The sequence below is a fragment of the Desmodus rotundus genome, chromosome 1, assembly GCF_022682495.2.
Source record: "Desmodus rotundus isolate HL8 chromosome 1, HLdesRot8A.1, whole genome shotgun sequence".
Classification (NCBI taxonomy): domain Eukaryota; kingdom Metazoa; phylum Chordata; class Mammalia; order Chiroptera; family Phyllostomidae; genus Desmodus; species Desmodus rotundus.
In genome coordinates, this window is record NC_071387.1 from 195,869,751 (window position 1) to 195,888,754 (window position 19,004).

Genomic DNA, 19,004 nt, shown 5'->3' on the forward strand with positions numbered 1-19,004 from the left:
TTTTTCTAATGTCAAATCAAATATTATGAATATATCAACTCCACACAGATAGAAATCAGAGTTAGTAGTAATTCTGAATTTCCAGACTTCGGTATTATTCCTTTCTTATTACTATTAATTCATTTTGTATATATTTTAAATGTATAATATTTTAATTTTAAACTGTCCTATTAAATTCTAAATAACTACAAGGATAAACATACATGCACTTGGAAATAATTTTACTCAGTAAACATTTGGGCAAGTGAATTCAGATAAGTGAATTCAGTGGTAAAGTCTACTTTTCTTTCAGACTGATTTGTGGACAGAGTCTGAGGCACAGAAAAAAATCCTTCAAAGGGACATAGTTGACAAATGAAAGATTCTCCTTGCATGACCTTAAAATAATCTAATATTTCTCCGTTATTGCACTAAGGAATTGCTGCAGTTTTATTTTCGGTCCCGACTGAATAAGGGCTCACCTTTTGATGGTTGCCATTTTCCGCTTTGTGTGGATAATAACTGCCTTGACATTTGTGGTGCTCCAATGTGTCTTTCTTAATGTGAAAGACTCATCTGCACATTAATGAACTGGCTTGATGTGTCTGCCAAACCTTTCAAAGAAGCAATTAAGTCCGTAAGAACTTGTATGAATGGCACAATTTATTGTAATCTAAGCAGCAGAAGAAGAATAAACAAAAAGCAATTAATTTTTAAAGGTGGCAATCCAGGAGTACAACACAAGAACTGCATATATTAAACCTATTTACATAGAACATAATAACAACATGCTAGTTTTTAAATGTCTCATCAAGTTTCAAAGACTGCTTTTGGGAAAATGGTCAACGTTACTACTGCTCAAAAATATTTGAATTAATATATGGAATATCATTTTCATCTAGCAAACCAGAAAACTTAAAATAGACCAAACAGACATGGGTATTCGGTGTTAGTAAAGGCGTGGTGAAAGAATGTTACTTGACATATATAATGGCGTGGTAAGCTCCAATAATGACTTTGTTGATGAATTTTCAATACGGGTGACAAGTACAAGAATGCCGTATACTCTAATTCCTAAACTACTTTTAATAAATCAGCATAAATACAGTCAAGAAAGCATTGGTGCCTGAGGATCACTATTGTATATTTTTTTTTACTCACCATGAAAGCAAACACATGGAATGTCTAACAGTACAGGAATGATAAATTAAACTATCTCAATGCACCAGAAAAATTGCACACAGTACTTTAAGTGATGCTTACTCACCCGAAATTCACTTTCCGTTTTGCACGTAACTGGACACGTTGGTGCTAGGCACCATGTTAACTGCTCTCCGTTTCATTCTTACCAGGCTTATTTTAGTTGTAAGGTCATGCATTTTTCTCAATTTACTGATGAAGATCATTTTGATTAAAGTAATTTTCTCAGGGTCACGCTGTTCATATGTGATTCAGCAAAGGCCAGAAATATGTCTGATTAGAAAAATCCATGTTCATAACCCATGAACCATGCTGACTATTCACTTATGTTGTAATATTACTCAGTAATGAAGAATATCCAAATATACTCTCTTTGTGTTAAATAAATGTTCAAACTAGATTTTTATACTCTAATAACCTTTTTGTAATTCTTCTTGCTCTTATTGTTTCTTGTTATGTTAGCAACATAATATAGTTAATTGACTAGGTGAAGGAGTTATTCACACAGTTTTACTTTTCTCTTAAGGGTTAAAACAGGATTTTGGTTTTTCAACTCCCGTGATTTATTCTTAGAGAATAGGCATTATACGAACTTGGACAGTTTGGAGGCTGACTTCTCAGTCAGGAATTTGCATCTGTGTGGGGCTGGCTACGCGTACTGTAGATCTATTTGCCACACCACACTTTTGGGGGAGTCAGAAACATAGGCAGTGGTCCCGAATGAGACTTGTGAAAAATGATAATACAAATCCTTAACTTTTTATATGATCCTATTGAAAAATAAACTGAAAATGCTATTATTCAGAAAATATTTTAAAATAATATTATAAACACTATATATTTGCATAAATGGAGTTACTTTTTAAAATAAATTTGTTAATTTTTTAAAGATCTTATTTATTTTTAGATAGAGGGATATGGAGGGAGAAATAGAGAGAGAGAAACAGCAATGTGTTTGCCTGTCACTCGCCCCCTACTGGGGACCTGGCCCACAATCCAGGCATGTGCCCTGGCTGGGAATTGAACTGACAACCCTTTGATTTGCAGGCTGACACTCAATCCACTGAGCCACACCAGCCAGGGCTGGAGTTACCTTTTTTTATGGTTCATTCTCTTTCCTCTTCCTTAAGACATATTTTGTTAACTTCTTAGGTCACTCTTAGTGTCAATTTGTCAATAATGCCTTTATTGATTTGTTATACATGCCATGTTATCACTTGTATTCTGTTTAGAAACATTTAATAGAATTGGACTGACTTTTTTAATTAAATATTTTCCTAAAGTTATTCTAGCCTTCCATGACACTGAATTTTGTCAAGGCAGGGTAGGAGAGACACTGTTACAATCTTCACTGTGTCACAAGGACAAATATACATATACTAGAGTGATGGTCATGTAACTAGTTTTTCATGTGTATCATTCAATGGGTAAATGACTGAGGAGAGACATGGTGGTCTCATATATGTTTATAACACATGTTAGTTCGTTTTGTTGTTACTTATTAAAAATAATACCTACCACAGGTATCCTCGCTTTTCAGTAATTGGTGTTAGACCACGTCTCTTTTACAAAAGACCTACATTAGCATCTGTTTTCGTTAACCTACAGAAATACAAATAGAATTTTCACTTTTATCGAAAAAAGCAAAAGCAAAAACAGCGTTCAGCATTTGTTTTGCAGCAGCCATTAAAGAGGCAGCACGCACCTCAAGCAGCGAGAGTGGCCCTGCCAAGCTGGAGTACTGGGAACTACACTCAGCATCTCAGCATGGAGCTGCCCTTGCTTTGAACTGCATCTGTAAATGTTACGTTTTATTTTTATTTATTTTGTGTAGTCATTAGTAAGGTGCATCTTAAGATATCAGAATAGCCTAAGACAACTCATGAGGAGGGTATTACACGTCACATAAAACTGGACATAACTAAGAGTTTAGATTGTGGTGAATAAAATAAAGACATTGTGCATGCATTTAATTTGGGGCCTAGAAATACTAAAATAATTTTCCATATAAACTAATGGTAAATGTTTTCCATTAATGTCCTTTTGGCTTGTGAAAGTTTCATAGGAATACTCTATTTAGGAATAGTGGGGGGCACGGTATGACACAAAATTGAAAGACTGATTTGTGCTCATTAAATTGCAATGATTTTTTAAACCTAACTAAAGCCCACTTGGTGGGTGATATGAAATTTTTGGTTTTTCCAATGAGAGGTAGAAGAATACTTTCAGAATGAAGTAAGTATCTGTAGTATGCTATTTTTTGTAAAGATTATTTTGAACTTTAAATCTACTTTTGACTTTTATTATATCTTCCTAATCATTCAAGGTAAGCATCATGTAAGACAAAAGTAGGAATATTTTACTTAAAAATATCAAGTGTATATATTGACCAGTGGTAGCTCCTAACAACCTAATGACCTAATGACATACAGAAATTCAAAGAGGTAGATACTGATTTTTCCATGGTTTCTTCTTTGTTTCACGTGTTTGAATTATTTATTTTATTGTTTTAAGTTGTCTTTTTTTAATTTTATTTTTTATTGTTATTCAGTTACAATTGTCTGCATTTTCTCCTCATCCCTCCACCCGACCTCAGCCAATCCCACCTCCCTCCCCCACCTCTACCCTCCCCCTTGATTTTGGCCTTGTGTCCTTTATAGTAGCTCCTGTAAACCATGGTTTCTAATAATATAATTAATAATATAAAGACAGTTGCCACAATTTCTTAGGCTTTTCTCCCAGAATGTTGGTATTTTAGCTATGATCAGAAGTAAAAAACTCACAGATATTAAAGCTAATTGCCAATCTATTTGTTTAATTTTTTCCCTTTCTATATTGTAAGAATTTTAATAATCTTGGGGAAAGTTATGAAGCATGTTACTTATGTTTTCACTAGATATTGGTGGATGTGAAAAAAGTGAATTGACACTATGATTTGCCACATACTTCACAAATCTTCATAAATATTTTATGACTTTTTATTTAAAAAACTAAAGAAATAAAAATGATATAAAAGTAATTGAATCTTATAGCTGAGACTAGGCATTAACTTCTGCTGTTTACATTTAGCATTTTCAAATGAATAGGAAATTTGACCAGGGTGATTTGAACTTATAGTGTTTTTATTTCTCACTCAGGATTGGTAAATAAAATAGCATATTTTGTTTTCTTTTTATTTATAAAAGCACATGCTTTGAAAATATATAATGATGAAAAATCTACCAAGAAGTAATGTGATAAAGCATATCCATGCATGAATTAAACACATTAATATCAGTTGCTTTGAGGAACATAAAAGTCCCTTTAATCTCTTCCAAAGATTAAATGTGCTTTGAGGTACTTTGTAATTTTACTAAGCATAGTTGCATAATTTATTTTTCTTATTAGTCTTTGTGGTAAAGTTGTGCTTTTTAACATACTAGCAATAGAAGAGGAAAGATGTACAAATAAAATATTTTTATTTATTTGCAGATATTACTGTCATATTGAGCTGACTGTTCAAAACACTGCCCAATTTGTTTCATAGAAATTAAATACAGAGTTGAATGTCTTTTCAAAACAACATGTTCAATTTTAGTATCTCATACTCACGGAAAGAATAGGAGCTTCAACAAACAATAAAAGTGTGCATGATGTGGTCTACGTGAGCCTTTGACAAATTGGGGAACTAGGTGACACTAAAAAACAAAAAAAACTTCTGAAACTTCAGTTCTCTTCAATAGGTTATAACAGCATTTGTTTTAATTCCAAAAGTCATCCATTAAGGGATAGAAAATATTTTTAATTCATAATACATCAAAGTCATGACTACAAATTAGTAAAGTAAACATAGCAACATAAAATATGTTGACAAAAATAATATTTTAATAAAAGTATAAAGAAAAATATCCAAAACTATGTGCTTAAATAGGTAGTACATTTTGGACATATAAGAAAGTAGCATCTAAATAAAATCTTAAGAGTCAAAACAAATTTTTTTAACTATAATAATAAATTCTTATATAAATCTAACCAGAGTTGATGGCAATAAGAACTAGATAAAAATATATATTTATATATTTTCCAGGTATGTTCAGTAGCATAATTTTAAGGAAAATACAGTGTCCACATGTGATAAAATTATCATAACATTATATTAAAAGTATATGTTCATATGTAGGTAATAAATTATATGAACATAAAAGTCTAATAAAATATGTGTATATTTTTAAAAGTCAATGCTGGTTATAGTATGGCTTTAAATTATGATAATTTTAATTTTCTTTTTTATGCACATATACAAAATAGCTACAAAGAAAATTCATTGCTTTTGAAACTTGGGGAATAAAAGCAGTATTACATAAATATAGCAGAGGAAATATTATCAAATCTACTTAAAATTGCAGATGTAGCATATAGATTCAATGAAATCCTGATCAAAATCCCAGCAAATTATTTTGTGGATGTTGACAAACTGATTCCAAGTCTTCTCTGCAGAGACAAAAGACTCGGCATAGCCAACTCAGTATTGACAGGCATGGACAAACTTAGAAGACTGACACTGTTTGACTTCAAGACTTACCAAAGAGCTGATGTAATCAAGATGGTACAGTATTTGTGACAGAACAAATAGATCAGTGAAATGGGATAGACAGCCTCAAAATAGACCTCATTAATGCAATGAACTGATCTTTGACAAAGAGCAAAGGCATATAATGGAGCAAAATAATCTTAACAACAAATGATAGTAGAATAACCGGACATTCATATGCAAAAAATATAATAATCTAGACACAGGCCTTGAATGAACCATAATCCTAATTGTAAAATGAAAAATTATAAAACTCCTAAAGGATAGTATAACATAAATTTTAGATGACCTTGAGCATGTTAATGACTTTTTAAATATGACAAAGGCATTATCTTTGAAAGAAATAATTGGGAACTGGGAACTGGGAACTTAATTTAAATTGAAAACTTATGCTTTGTGAAACACACTGCCGAGAGAGCAACATACAAGCTACAAACTGGGAAGTAACGTACGCAAAAAGCATAGCCGATAAAGGATTCTTGTCTAAAATGTACAAAAACTCCAAACCTCAACAAAAAGGAAACAAGCAACCTAATTTAAAAATGGGCCAACAATACGAACAGAAACCTCAACAAAGATATATACATGGAAAATAAACATGTGAAAAGATGTTCTGCCTTGTTAAGAAAATGTAAATCAAAGCAATTAGACACCACTTCATTCGCATCAGAATGCCCCACATCTATCACATGATATTACTAAAGGCTGGCAAGCATGTGGACGATGAGGAGCCCTCATGCATTGTGAGTGGATATACAAAGTGATGAAGCCACTTTGGAAGATGTTTGGCAGTTTCTTATGAAACTAAACTTTCTCTTAATAACAATTGTACTTCTTGGTATATATTCACCCAAATAAATTGAAAACTTATCCCCACATAAAAATCTGTACACAGATGTTTATAGCATTATTTATAATTATGTATATGGATATGTAACTATTTATCTATCTCCTTTTCTATCATTTATTTATCTATCCATCTTTACTTTTATTCATAATTGCTGAAGCTCGGAAGCAACCAACACGCCCTTCAGTTAGTGTATAGAAAAATAAATGGTGGTAAATGCACTTAGTGGAATATTATGCAGCACTAAAAAGACATGAGTTACCAACCATGAAAAGATATATTATTACGTGAAAAAAATACCATTTGAAAATACCATATACAAAAGGCGAACTTCCTTTTGGCTGGAGGTTAGAAGGAACATGTAGAAAGAACATTTCGGGAGAGAAGGAAAGAAAGCCACAGCAGACGATCGGGATCCTCAGTGATCCTAGAACTGCTCAGACCAATAAAGACATAAAACAAAACAAAACTAATTAGACTGGTGGCCAGTGTGTCTCTTATGAGCCGAAGACCTATGATTAAGATTAAGATTCGTTAATGATCTTAATCATTAACTAATGATCATAATCTTAACCAAGCTTACCATAAGGCAATGCAGGTGCACTAGAAGAATTTTAAGTGTGAAACTGTTACTGTAGCAGCCTGTAAAATAATGACACAGGTTGAGATTGATCATACGTGGACAAGCCAAAGCACCAGAGTTAGACAGAATGCTATAGAGCTGTGTAGAGTTCAAAAGAACTCTGGGGTGTCCAACTGGAGGCACCCAGTCAGTAAATGGAACTTTGGGATCCATAGCTCAAAAGGAAAATTAGGGGAGGGAGTAGCATTTGGGAATTATCAACACATAGAAAAGTAAAATTAGGAAAATGGATTATATTGTCCATGTGTGGCATACATACATTAAAAAGAGAAATAGGCAGAGTGAAGTCTCAGAACAGCACTAAATTTTAAGAGCTAGGCAAAGGAAAGTGTTCATGCAGAAGAGTGAAAAGGAACATAGGTGGCTAGAGAGTTAAAGGAAACACCACACAGCTTTTAATGTGACCTGCAATGTAGGTTAGCTGCCCTCCAAGTACCTGTCAAGAAATATAAGTGCCAATTCCTTGGTGCTCTGCTGAAAATACATCCTTTTTGATATAACCTTAGGGGTGTGCACTTTATCTATGTTACATGATCTATCCCTGGATCTCATCAGAACAGCTGAGGCTGAAGATATAAAGTATGTTGTTTCAGTCTGCTTAGAATGATTGTATCGAAATACCTTTGACAGCAGTTATTATTTGATGCTGTGAGATGTTGCATCTCCCATATTTTGGTAACATTGCAGTGTTCAATAAATAACAGTTTTCTGTGTGAAGACCCACCCTATCGTTGTGTCCTTGGCCACTGTGATGGTAATAGTAATGATATACCTCAGTCAATTTCCTGTTCTTTTATGCTACTATCATTCATTTAACTGACCGAAAAGTTGATGTCCAAAATCTGTGGATCCTATCATGTTCCTTCCACCCTTGGCTGCAGAATTCTCCAGTTTCTGGTTTTAAAAAATTCTCATTTTTTTCATCTCAAACCTGGGTGTGTCATTGGCTTCTTGCTATTGGCTTTTACCTGCTGTTGAGTCATCCTCGTTTGCTTGTGTAATCCTAACCAAACTTAAAAAAAAAAGTTACTTCAATATGCCTTCCATTAATGCTTTCAGTGCATCTTGTTTCCTGCTGACATAGTGACTGATGAAGTCTTCATACCTTCTTTAACTTTTTTTCTATATTTTATCTCATGTATGCATATGTCTGTGTTTGCACATGTATGTGTAAGTGAATTATTTCTTTAGGAGCCAAGATTCTGAAACCCAGAGTGAAAAAAATAATTGAAACTTTTAAAAATGTCATTAACTAGTCTTATTTCTTTGTCTGTAAGGTCACTCAAAGAAATGAAGGTTAACTTGTTACAGCCAGCTTCCACACGGGCCCCCGATCCTCCCCGCTTCCTCGTTTTCACTCTTGTGTGGTCCTTTACAACATGGCATCAAGATTAGTTTGTGTGACCAGAAGCACATGGCAAAGTATATAACATACAGAAAACAAATAAGCCCAAATGTTTAGGGCTGACTGATTTTTGACAAGGGCGCCACCTACATTTAGTGTTTAAATAACAATCACTTCTACAAATTTTGCTGAGAAAACTGGATATCCACATGCAAACAAATGGAGTTGGACTTCCAACTTATACAAAACATATACTTCTAACATATACAAAATCTTACTCAAAATGGACCAATGACCTAAATATAAGAGCTAACCAAAAACTCTTAAGAGAAAACATAGGTGCAAATATTCATGATTTGGATTTGGAATATATTTTTAGATATGACACCAAAAGCATGAACACAAAAGAAAAAATAGATACATTGGAATTCATAAAAAATATGACATTACAAAGAAAGTGAAAAGACAACTTACATGACATGGAGAACATAACGAACTCCTGCAATTCAACAGCACCACCACCACCAAAACCGCCCAATTTAAAAATTAGTAAAGAGCTTGAATAAACCAATCTCTAAAGAAGGTACACAAATGGTTAATAATCACACAGAAAGGTGTTCAACATTAACAGTCATTATGGAAACACATGAAAAGAACCACAATCAGACACCACATAATATCTACTATTATGGGTGTGATTGTATAAAGTGGAGAATAGTGTTTTGGTGACGATGTGATGAAATTGGAACCTGCTTTCATTGCTGATGGGAATGTCAAACAGTGTAGCCGCTGTGGAAAGCATTGAGGTGGTTCCTCAGAAAAGTAAACATAGCAATACTATGTGACCCAGCAATTCCACATGTAGTTAGATACTCAAAACAATTGAAACTAGGATTCACACGCTCGTGTACTTATTTTTATTGTATATAGCATTACTCAAAACAAAACAAAAAGGTAGAAATCTATGTTCCCATCAGCAGATGAGTGGGTAAACAAAATATGGTGCATTCTTACAAATGAGATATCATTCAGTGAGAAGAACAAAGTTCTGATACAGGTGACAGTATGAATTTTGGAAAACATGCAGTCTCCCTCTTCGGTCACGCTTTACAGGCGTGTGGATCGAATGGAAATGTGAAAGACAGTGATGCATTTCCAGCAACTGTTAGGTTGGTGCAAAGATCTGTAAAGAAATAGTAAAAATTAGTCCAAGTGATCATGCAAAACATCGACAGATACAACTTGAAATCTCCATCTGTTAACAGGTATTTTTCACTGGATTAAAAGGTACATATCCTAGTAGCAGTGAAATTTATGAGGATGGTTTACAGTTTATGGAAAAAACTGTATTTCAGAATCAAATTAATAGTTTCAATTTCAGTGAGACGAAAGCTATTAATATAAGACTTACGGGAAATAAGATTACCTCACAAATAGAACCAACTGTGGGAAAATATATTTCCAGGTGATATAATAATGTTTAATTAAATAATTGAAGCAATTACAAGGTCAAAGTGAAAATGCAATTATAAAATCCAAAAGATAAAACTAATCTGTCCTCAGGGATTAGCAATAAAGATAGTTAATGCATTTTGCATCTGTAAAAAAATATAATATTATAAACATCATATTAAACTTTAATTATGTAGAAACAATTAGAGTGTACAAATGTTTATGAAACTTTTCAATTAATCGTTAATTGGTTTTCTGGTCCACAAAACAAAACTTGCTAGAGGATAGGTAAAAATCCTGTTCCTTTAAACAGTGTTAAATGGCAGTCTAATAAAATTAAAAGTAACAAAAGGGAAGTAGTACCCTTTAGCTAAGATCATCACAGCCGGAGCTGCTCTTCACTCTGACGATAACCTAGTTTTGATTCATTGGCATGTGCCCGGCGTACTGAGGTTTGCGAGTGCTCAGCAAACATGGAGATTACAATGCAGGTTAGTGCTACACTTACAAAAAGTCATCAAAGAAGCATAAATCACTGCCTCTTTGTCGAAGCCTTCTTGACAAAGAAGAGTAGGAATGATGTGTAAACTAACCAGTGAGCAAGGAAATATATAGCAAGAGAATAAGAAATCTGTCTGGAAAATAAAAGCAGATGAGAGATTTTAAGGCTGACTGTTCTGGAGGGCAGTGAAGAGCACTGGTTGAGGTGGGGAGTGGCAAGGTAGTAACTGAGACACAAAGAGGGGTGTGGGTGCACTGAGCGGGCAGTGAGCGGGAAGTCAGTGTGCCTAGAACTCCTGCCTCAAAAGTAGGAAAGCTAGGTCACTGCTGGCTGAGGTGAGCAGTGAGGGGGTTTCCACAATAGCAGTGGTCCTTTTATTTGTTCTGGAAAGGAGAGGAGACTTTTAAGAATGATAGACACAGTTTTGTAACCTCCAGGATTGGGAAATATACCATTGTAATGAAAAAGACAGAATTCTCTGTTTGTATTAAACTATTTTAAATGGTATTATTAAAATTAACCTCAAATCCTGTCCAAAACACAAAACATAATCAAATTCACAGTTAATATTTCCTTGTGTTAAATTGTGCTACCCTGTAAAAAAAACAAAGTTTGAGTGGAAATTCATTTTGAGGGGATTTCAGAAAATATGCTTCAGGAAGCCAGAGAAGAAGCTGGTGTTTTGGTAGGTTAAAACAGATACCCTACTTTTTGGACTATAAGATGCGCCAGACCATAAGACATACCTAGGTTTTAGAGGAGGAAAATAGGGGAAAATTTTTTGAAGCAAAAAATGTGGTAAAATATTTAATAACATAAATAAGATATTTCACCAATGTAAATGTAAACAGAACTCAACAGCAGCATTAACAACCATTATTACTGACTTTAAGCTTTAAGTACAGAAACTCCTCTAATCGTCAGGGGACCCCAAGAACTCCGCCGTCCACATTTATGAAGCTCAGTTCCTCAGAATCACCAGTATCACTGTCTTCACTCTGTTCATGGAGGATGTCATCTTCAGAGCCGTCTAAGGCATTGCTGACACTGTCATGGGGGATCTGCCACTGACACTGTCATGGGGGATCTGCCGCTGACACTGTTATGGGGGGATCTGCCGCTGACACTGTTATGGGGGGATCTGCCGCTGACACTGTTATGGGGGGATCTGCCGCTGACACTGTTATGGGGGGATCTGCCGCTGACACTGTTATGGGGGGATCTGCCGCTGACACTGTTATGGGGGGATCTGCCGCTGACACTGTTATGGGGGATCTGCCGCTGACACTGTTATGGGGGATCTGCTGCTGACACTGTTATGGGGGTATCTGCCGCTGACAGTGTTATGGGGGATCTGCCGCTGACACTGTTATGGGGGGATCTGCTGCTGACACTGTTATGGGGGATCTGCTGCTGACAGTGTTATGGGGGATCTGCCGCTGACACTGTTATGGGGGATCTGCCGCTGACACTGTTATGGGGGATCTGCCGCTGACACTGTTATGGGGGGATCTGCCGCTGACACTGTTATGGGGGGATCTGCTGCTGACACTGTTATGGGGGATCTGCTGCTGACAGTGTTATGGGGGATCTGCTGCTGACACTGTTATGGGGTATCTGCTGCTGACACTGTTATGGGGGTATCTGCTGCTGACACTGTTATGGGGGATCTGCTGCTGACACTGTTATGGGGGGATCTGCTGCTGACACTGTTGTGGGGGGATCTGCTGCTGACACTGTTATGGGGGGATCTGCTGCTGACACTGTTATGGGGGGATCTGCCGCTGACACTGTTATGGGGGATCTGCTGCTGGAGGGCCACAGGTTGTGCAACACTCTTGTCTGGGGACAGCAGTTTTGTACAATCTGTGTGATTTGCTGCAGCTGTTGCCAAATTACAGTTCCCATCATCCCAACCTGTCCAAGCATGATGGGAGTTGTAGTTTTGCAACAGCTGCAGGGCCACACTGACAGGTGACCCTGCAGTAGAATTTGCCTGTGTTAATGTTAACGGGGGAAACACCAGTGATGTGATGGAGGCACGTAGGGGCACCGCAGGCTCTCTTCTCCTAAGGTGCCCGCACTGCCTGTACCCTCCTCCCTAGCACTATAGTATGCCGCAGGGGCGACCCTACTCCTGCCTCCCTTGCTTTGCACCATGGGGTCACCCCCCTCCTCCTAGCCCAGGGCCCGCCCCATTGCCCCATTCTTGCAGCTATGGGCTTCCTGCAGTGGCAACACTGCTCCTGCCTCCTGTGACCCTGCTCCACTGCCACCCCTGCCCCTGAAGGAGCCAGGTAAGCTATATTCAGATTATACTACACACCCCCCATTTTCTGACCAAATTTGGGGGGGAAAGTGCATCTTATAGTCCGAAAAATATGGTAAGTTCTATGAGTCACTGGAAATCAACCCAGAGGAAACCTTTGAGCAACCACATAAAATGTGCCTCATTGTTATCCTACCCATGGGGTGAGGAAGCTTGTTTATTTATCCATCAACTCCATTCATCATTGGCTGAGGGCTGCCTCAGGGGCACTAAATCCTTATCACTTCCTGCAAGAGCCCTCAGGCAGGGAGGCAGGTATTCGCAGTAGGAGGCAGTTGAAGAGAAACTGTGAGTGCTGAAAATGTGTATCAAGCGGGATGCTGCCATTCCCAAAGGCTCCTTTGGTCTCAACCTCTACCCCTGACCTCATTCTATAGCTAACACTTACCACACCTATTCAAAGGGGCAGTCACATTAGGTAAAATCTCGCTTAAATTAGTTGTCAACTGACATTTTAAGGGGACCTGGTCCCATGATGGAAAGAGCTTAGTGAGTTCCTCCTACTGCTGTGCTGTTTGGAGGTGAAGAGGAGGAAAAATAGTGATGAGAGGTAAACCATACTTTGAGTGGGTATTGCACCTATCTGGAAATCATTTCATGGCCCAAGGAAGAAGGAATTATTTTAAGGACATCTTTCTCCCCTTTCTCCAACCTCCCTTCTCCAAATGCACTGTGATAACCTGGTTTGGATTGTTAATGTTATTCCGAATGTATTATGTTAACAATCTCCACATAACGCATTCTCACATTTTGATATGCATAACTATCATCCACGATTTTTGTTAAAATACATATTGTCAGACATAACTTCTAGGGAATTTAATTCTAGTGTCCCTGTGCAAGGTCCAGGTCCCTCCACTTCTAATAAGTGCCTCTAAACAATTTTGATACATATGGGCCCTGAGTCAATTTTCAGGAACATTGTATAGTATATTTTAGGGATATTTACATTTTAATTGAGAATACTAAAAAATAAACATTTTCTCTCTGTACCATTGCCAATGAAAATTTATGAATAAAACATCCAGAGAGAGTCAGATTCTGAAACTAAAGATGGGAAGAAATAAAAATGGTAATATTTTAACTCTGCCCTTCACTCTGATTTTCACCCCTACCTCATCCCCACCTGCATGGGAAAATTATAATGGATCTGTTTTGTGTAGTGACCACCTGGAGAGGAGTCAGAAGATGCTATTTTTGATAAGACATTTAAAATTTGGCAGGAGGAGGGCAGGTGGACTGATCAGTGTCCTTTAAGAGCTCTACAAATGTCATTTGTGGGCTACAATTTATAGTGGTGAGTGGTGAATAGAATTGACTTCTCTAATCTCAATGAGAAAAATGGAATCACAGAGGCCAAATACCAGTGCTCCATCAGAGAAAGGAAGGGAGGGGGCAGAATGGGATCTATGATGGTGGCCAGGAAAGCATGGTCCCTGCAATGTCAGAGGTGGACACTCTGTTGAGGTGTTGCTTGATATGTACAGGAAGGGGAAGTCTAGGACTGAAAGGCACAGCCCTCACTCAAGTGAAACCTGTGAGGATGATTAGCATTTTACTAATCGCTGTGTTGGTTACAGAGGTGGAGCACTTTGCAGGGCAAGAAAATACTTGAAGGGAATCCTACCCATGACCACAGGTCTATAGTGTGGCCGCTCCCCCAAGCATTCCCAGGAGGGACCTGAAGATGTTTACTGGAGTTTATGTGTGTGGCAGAGCACTAGAAAATGAGAATTACCTAGAACTTTCTGAAAATATCAGATGTTGGTTCTAAACTTACACTGCTTCCCAGAGACCCAATGCCACTCTGGCACACCAGTCAATGGGGGATTTATGGAGGTCAGGTAATGGATAATAGAAAGATTTGATCCAGACCATTTTAATAAAGCATCCAATGGAACTGATAAACAATCATGTATTATTTTACAAATCACAGCATATAACTACAATCCACCTTGGTTTCATTATCCACGGAGTACAGTGTATGATGGCAGAACGAAGTACTCAGAACTCCCTGGAGCTACACACTCCTGCGAAGATAGTGAATCAAAGTACTTGCTGGATCCCTAAGGATTTGAGGAGATGATTTCCATCGTCAAGGACCTGAGGGGTGTGGTGTACGGACTCCTACACCTCCCCTTGAAATCGCTTCATTGTCTAACACTCAAACCAACTGAATAAGGCATAATAGTACTAGATGGTGGCAGACTTAATCAGGTATTTATGTCAATCAGAGCTTTAGTTCCGCAACGGGATCTTTTCTAAAGCAAATCAACACAGCCATTGGCACCTGAAGAGCAGTGTGTGCTTATTTTACATTTTTGTCAGTTTACATTTACAAATCAGTGCTAAACCAAAGGAAAATGTTTTATCTTATTCCAGAGCTAAATCAATGTACTGCTGTCTGTATAATACTGTCCAATCTGGGAAGAAATTCACCACATTCAAATCCCACAAAACATTGCATCTCGTTGGCTATAATCTCAATGACATTATGCTAATTAGGCATTGGACATAAAGGAGTAAACATCCTATATGTCATAGTAACACATAAGTGTGTGTGCGGAAGAGTGAGAGATAAACCTGGATAAATTTCAAAGAATTTGTCTGAGGCATTGGGGGATATCCCTTCTAAAGTAAGATGTGGTGGTCCATTTTGTTACACCAGTGGAAGGGAGGCACAATGTTTGGTGGATACATTTAGATTAGGAAAGAACTTGGTTCATATCTAGGCATGCTTTTTTCCTGTCCATTTATTGGGTAAGCTATGAAGCTGACAGATTTAAGTAGGACCTTTAGTAAGAGGACACAATTATTATGACTTGGGTGTTTTTTGATTCACTGAATCATAAAATTGTTCGTGCAGGGTAGTACTCCGTTATAAATTTGAGGTAATATATAGACTACTATGACCAACGAGGTCCAGAATTCAAAGTGAACTTCCTAAGAAACTGGCTTTTAACTCAATAACTTAATTTTCTAGATTTCTCCCAATCTCCTTAGGCCTCCAGTTAACACAAGAGGAAGAAATGCAGCCAAGGTTAACGCATAAACTTTCATGGTATTGCAGACCCAGTTGGAAGCTGGTCAGGCACCTGTATAGCAACACTGAAAAACTGGTAATGAGGATGGACTTCTTGGGATAAACACTGATGGGAAGATACTTGGATTACAAGTGAATGCAAACAGTGGGCATCCGAGGTGGGCAAGGTTCTCAGTGATAAGGAAAGTGAGGTGGCCCATCCTGTGGATGACAGCCAGCCTCTTTTCCTGGTTATTATGTAACGAGGGACTAAAGGTCCTATAAATAAACATGGTGACAAGGGATGAGGCTATTAGCCCTCTCACTAATATGTGCTTTCTCTAAACCAAAGCTGATCTGGATAGAGCTTTGCTGAGTAGCTCAGATTCCCACAATCAGGGGCCAGCATCGAGATACTAGTATGCCGTTGTTCTCCGGGATGACCAGTCAGCTAGTGACAGATTGATTTTATTGGAACCTTCTCCTCCCGGAGGGGCACAGTTCATTTTCTGCACTTTGATAGACATATATGAAGTGCTTCTGCCAACACCACTAACAATTAGTGTCCTGGCTGTCTTCTCCATTGCCAAGGAATCGTACAGAGTATTGTCTGTGATTAATGGGCATATTTTTCATCAAAAACTAAATTCCAGCAGAGTATTCGCTCTCATAGAATTCACCAGCCATCACCCAGAGCACAGCTGGACTGATGATTGAGCAGTTTACTGAGAGCTCCTTTGCTGCAGCTCTTAGAGACAACATGCTGAGAAAATGAGACACCACCCAAAAGGCTGCAGCATATGCTTTCAAAGCCGTATATAATGTAGTCTTTCTGACAATCTGGATACAAGGTTCAGAAATCAAGACAAGACTGTCCTATCACACTGTTACACTTACAAAGTCCCCATGGAGCAATTTTTGGTGGTCCCCATAACGTCGAACTCCATTGTTTTGAAGATTTTATTTCCCAGGGAAGAAGAGTCTTAGTTATAATGAAGTGAGGAAGTTGTCAGTACCCTAGCCATTTTACAGCCCCACAGCACTGAACTGACAGCACGAAAGGAGCTTACATTAGTGGTCATTGTGGTTGGTTTGGATCAGCAGGGGGAACGGGACTGGGGCTATACAATTCGGGTAATGATAATTATATCTATAATTTAGATAATTCACTGACAGTTTTCTGCTTGGTAATTCTAGTTGGTGAAAGATTCTGGCAATACAATAAAAACAAAACTGGTAATAAAGAATCACACCATGTACTAATGAATGTTTGGGTCACCTCTCCAAGAAAAACACAAAGCACCTGTTTAGGTGTTACAGAAAGTGTTGAGAGGGCAGGTGTGATCACTAACTCACAGCTCATGTAATAATCCTACCTCCCTTTGCCTTTGTCCATGTTCCTTAAGGACCCTTCCCCTTCTTCCCCCCTTTATCCCCCTGTCCCCCTCTGTCTACTGTCGGTTTCTTATTGCTTTCAATGTCTCTGGTTCTATTTTGCTTGCTTGTTTGTTTTGTTGATTAGGTTCCACTTATGGGTGAGATTATATGGTATTTGTCTTTTACCACCTGGCTTATTTCTCTTAGCATAATGCTCTCCAGTTTCATGCATGCTGTCACTAAGGGTAGGAATTGAGGTTGGGGCTGGGGAGAGTGCTGGGGGGGGGGGGAATGGAGACAATTGTACTTGAACAACAATTAAAAAAAAAAACATGTTTAAGCATGTGGGAGAAGGGGTGTGGCAGGAAACTGGAAACAACTATTACCTTTCTCTTCTACACCGAAATTCTCTCCCTCAGCCCCAACCTCAGCTAGTAGATAAAGCCAGACAAACCACATGACCTTTCTGTCTTCCTTTTCCTGGTTTAGTTTCTGTAGGGCTCTGACTCCCAGCCAGGGTGACCCGAAAGATCTGCCAAGTCACTGGACAAAAGGCAGAAAGACTCTGGTTCCTTAGACACAACAGTATGTATGGCACTCCTATTTTATGCAAAGGAGTTTATGGTATACTTTGTAAAATAAAGAGAACTGCAATTGTGCTTAATCTCAAGGCATTAGAGACTTCAGAATCTAATCTAAGAGACTATGTGTATGTGAAATCAGATTGCCCTGAGATCTAAATGGTAAATTCTACCTTTAATGGATTGGTGGAGAGGGCCAGTTTTTCTGTGAAATGAAGACAGTACTATGTAGAATTAAATGGTATTAGGATTAAATGAGCAAATACACACAAAAGTACTTAGAATGCACAGAAGAAAAAGGAATTCTATGGAAAGTAACCTATGAGGTCATGAATAGCTAACTGGGTAGGTAATGGTGTATAGTCATGTCCCAGGCACATCACTTTTTAGTAACAAGTTTTTCTTTGCCTTAAGTAACCCCTCTCCACTGTTTCTGTGCAACTAGGTTAACACCCCTTTGAAACACCTCTTTTCAGACCCCTCCTCAGTCCGGACCACCCTCAAGAGAACCGATAGTCTCAACTATCCTGTGATCCTGTTCCCAACTTGCTCTCTTACCTTCATGCCGTCTTGCTTACATTCCCTCAGTAATTTCAAATGCATAAAAGAAACCACAAAACTCTTATTCTCCAAAGCATTTGAGATCTTGCTCCCAGCAATTCTCATCAGTGTTGGTTCAAATAAGCTATTATAAAAATCTAAAAAACCAAAACCAAAACAAACAAACAAAAAAACCCTTCATGAAATAAGAATCATGTGAAATATGCTTCACATTTTCTTCTTCTTCTTTTTTTTTTACCATGTTTAACCCCTTCTAACTTTCATTTTCAATCAAAGATTATTGCTTCTTTCCAGGCTTTTTTCTTATATAATATTCTCTCTTTGGTTTCTGTAATTATTGTTTCCCTTGTTCCTTCCGGTTTAAGGTAGCGATTTACTATTGCAACTGAGTGCAATTGACTTCTCTGCTCCTTTTTCCTGTTTATGTCCACCTGCCCACACTTCTGTAAATAATACCCTTATTAAAACCATCCTGAATTATAGTAATTTGAGTATATCATCCGCTTTATATTAGAAACTTGTCTAATAATCTGTTAGTTTTATTATCTATATATATGCATCATGTTTTACCTAAAAAGCTGTATTTGTCTTCTATT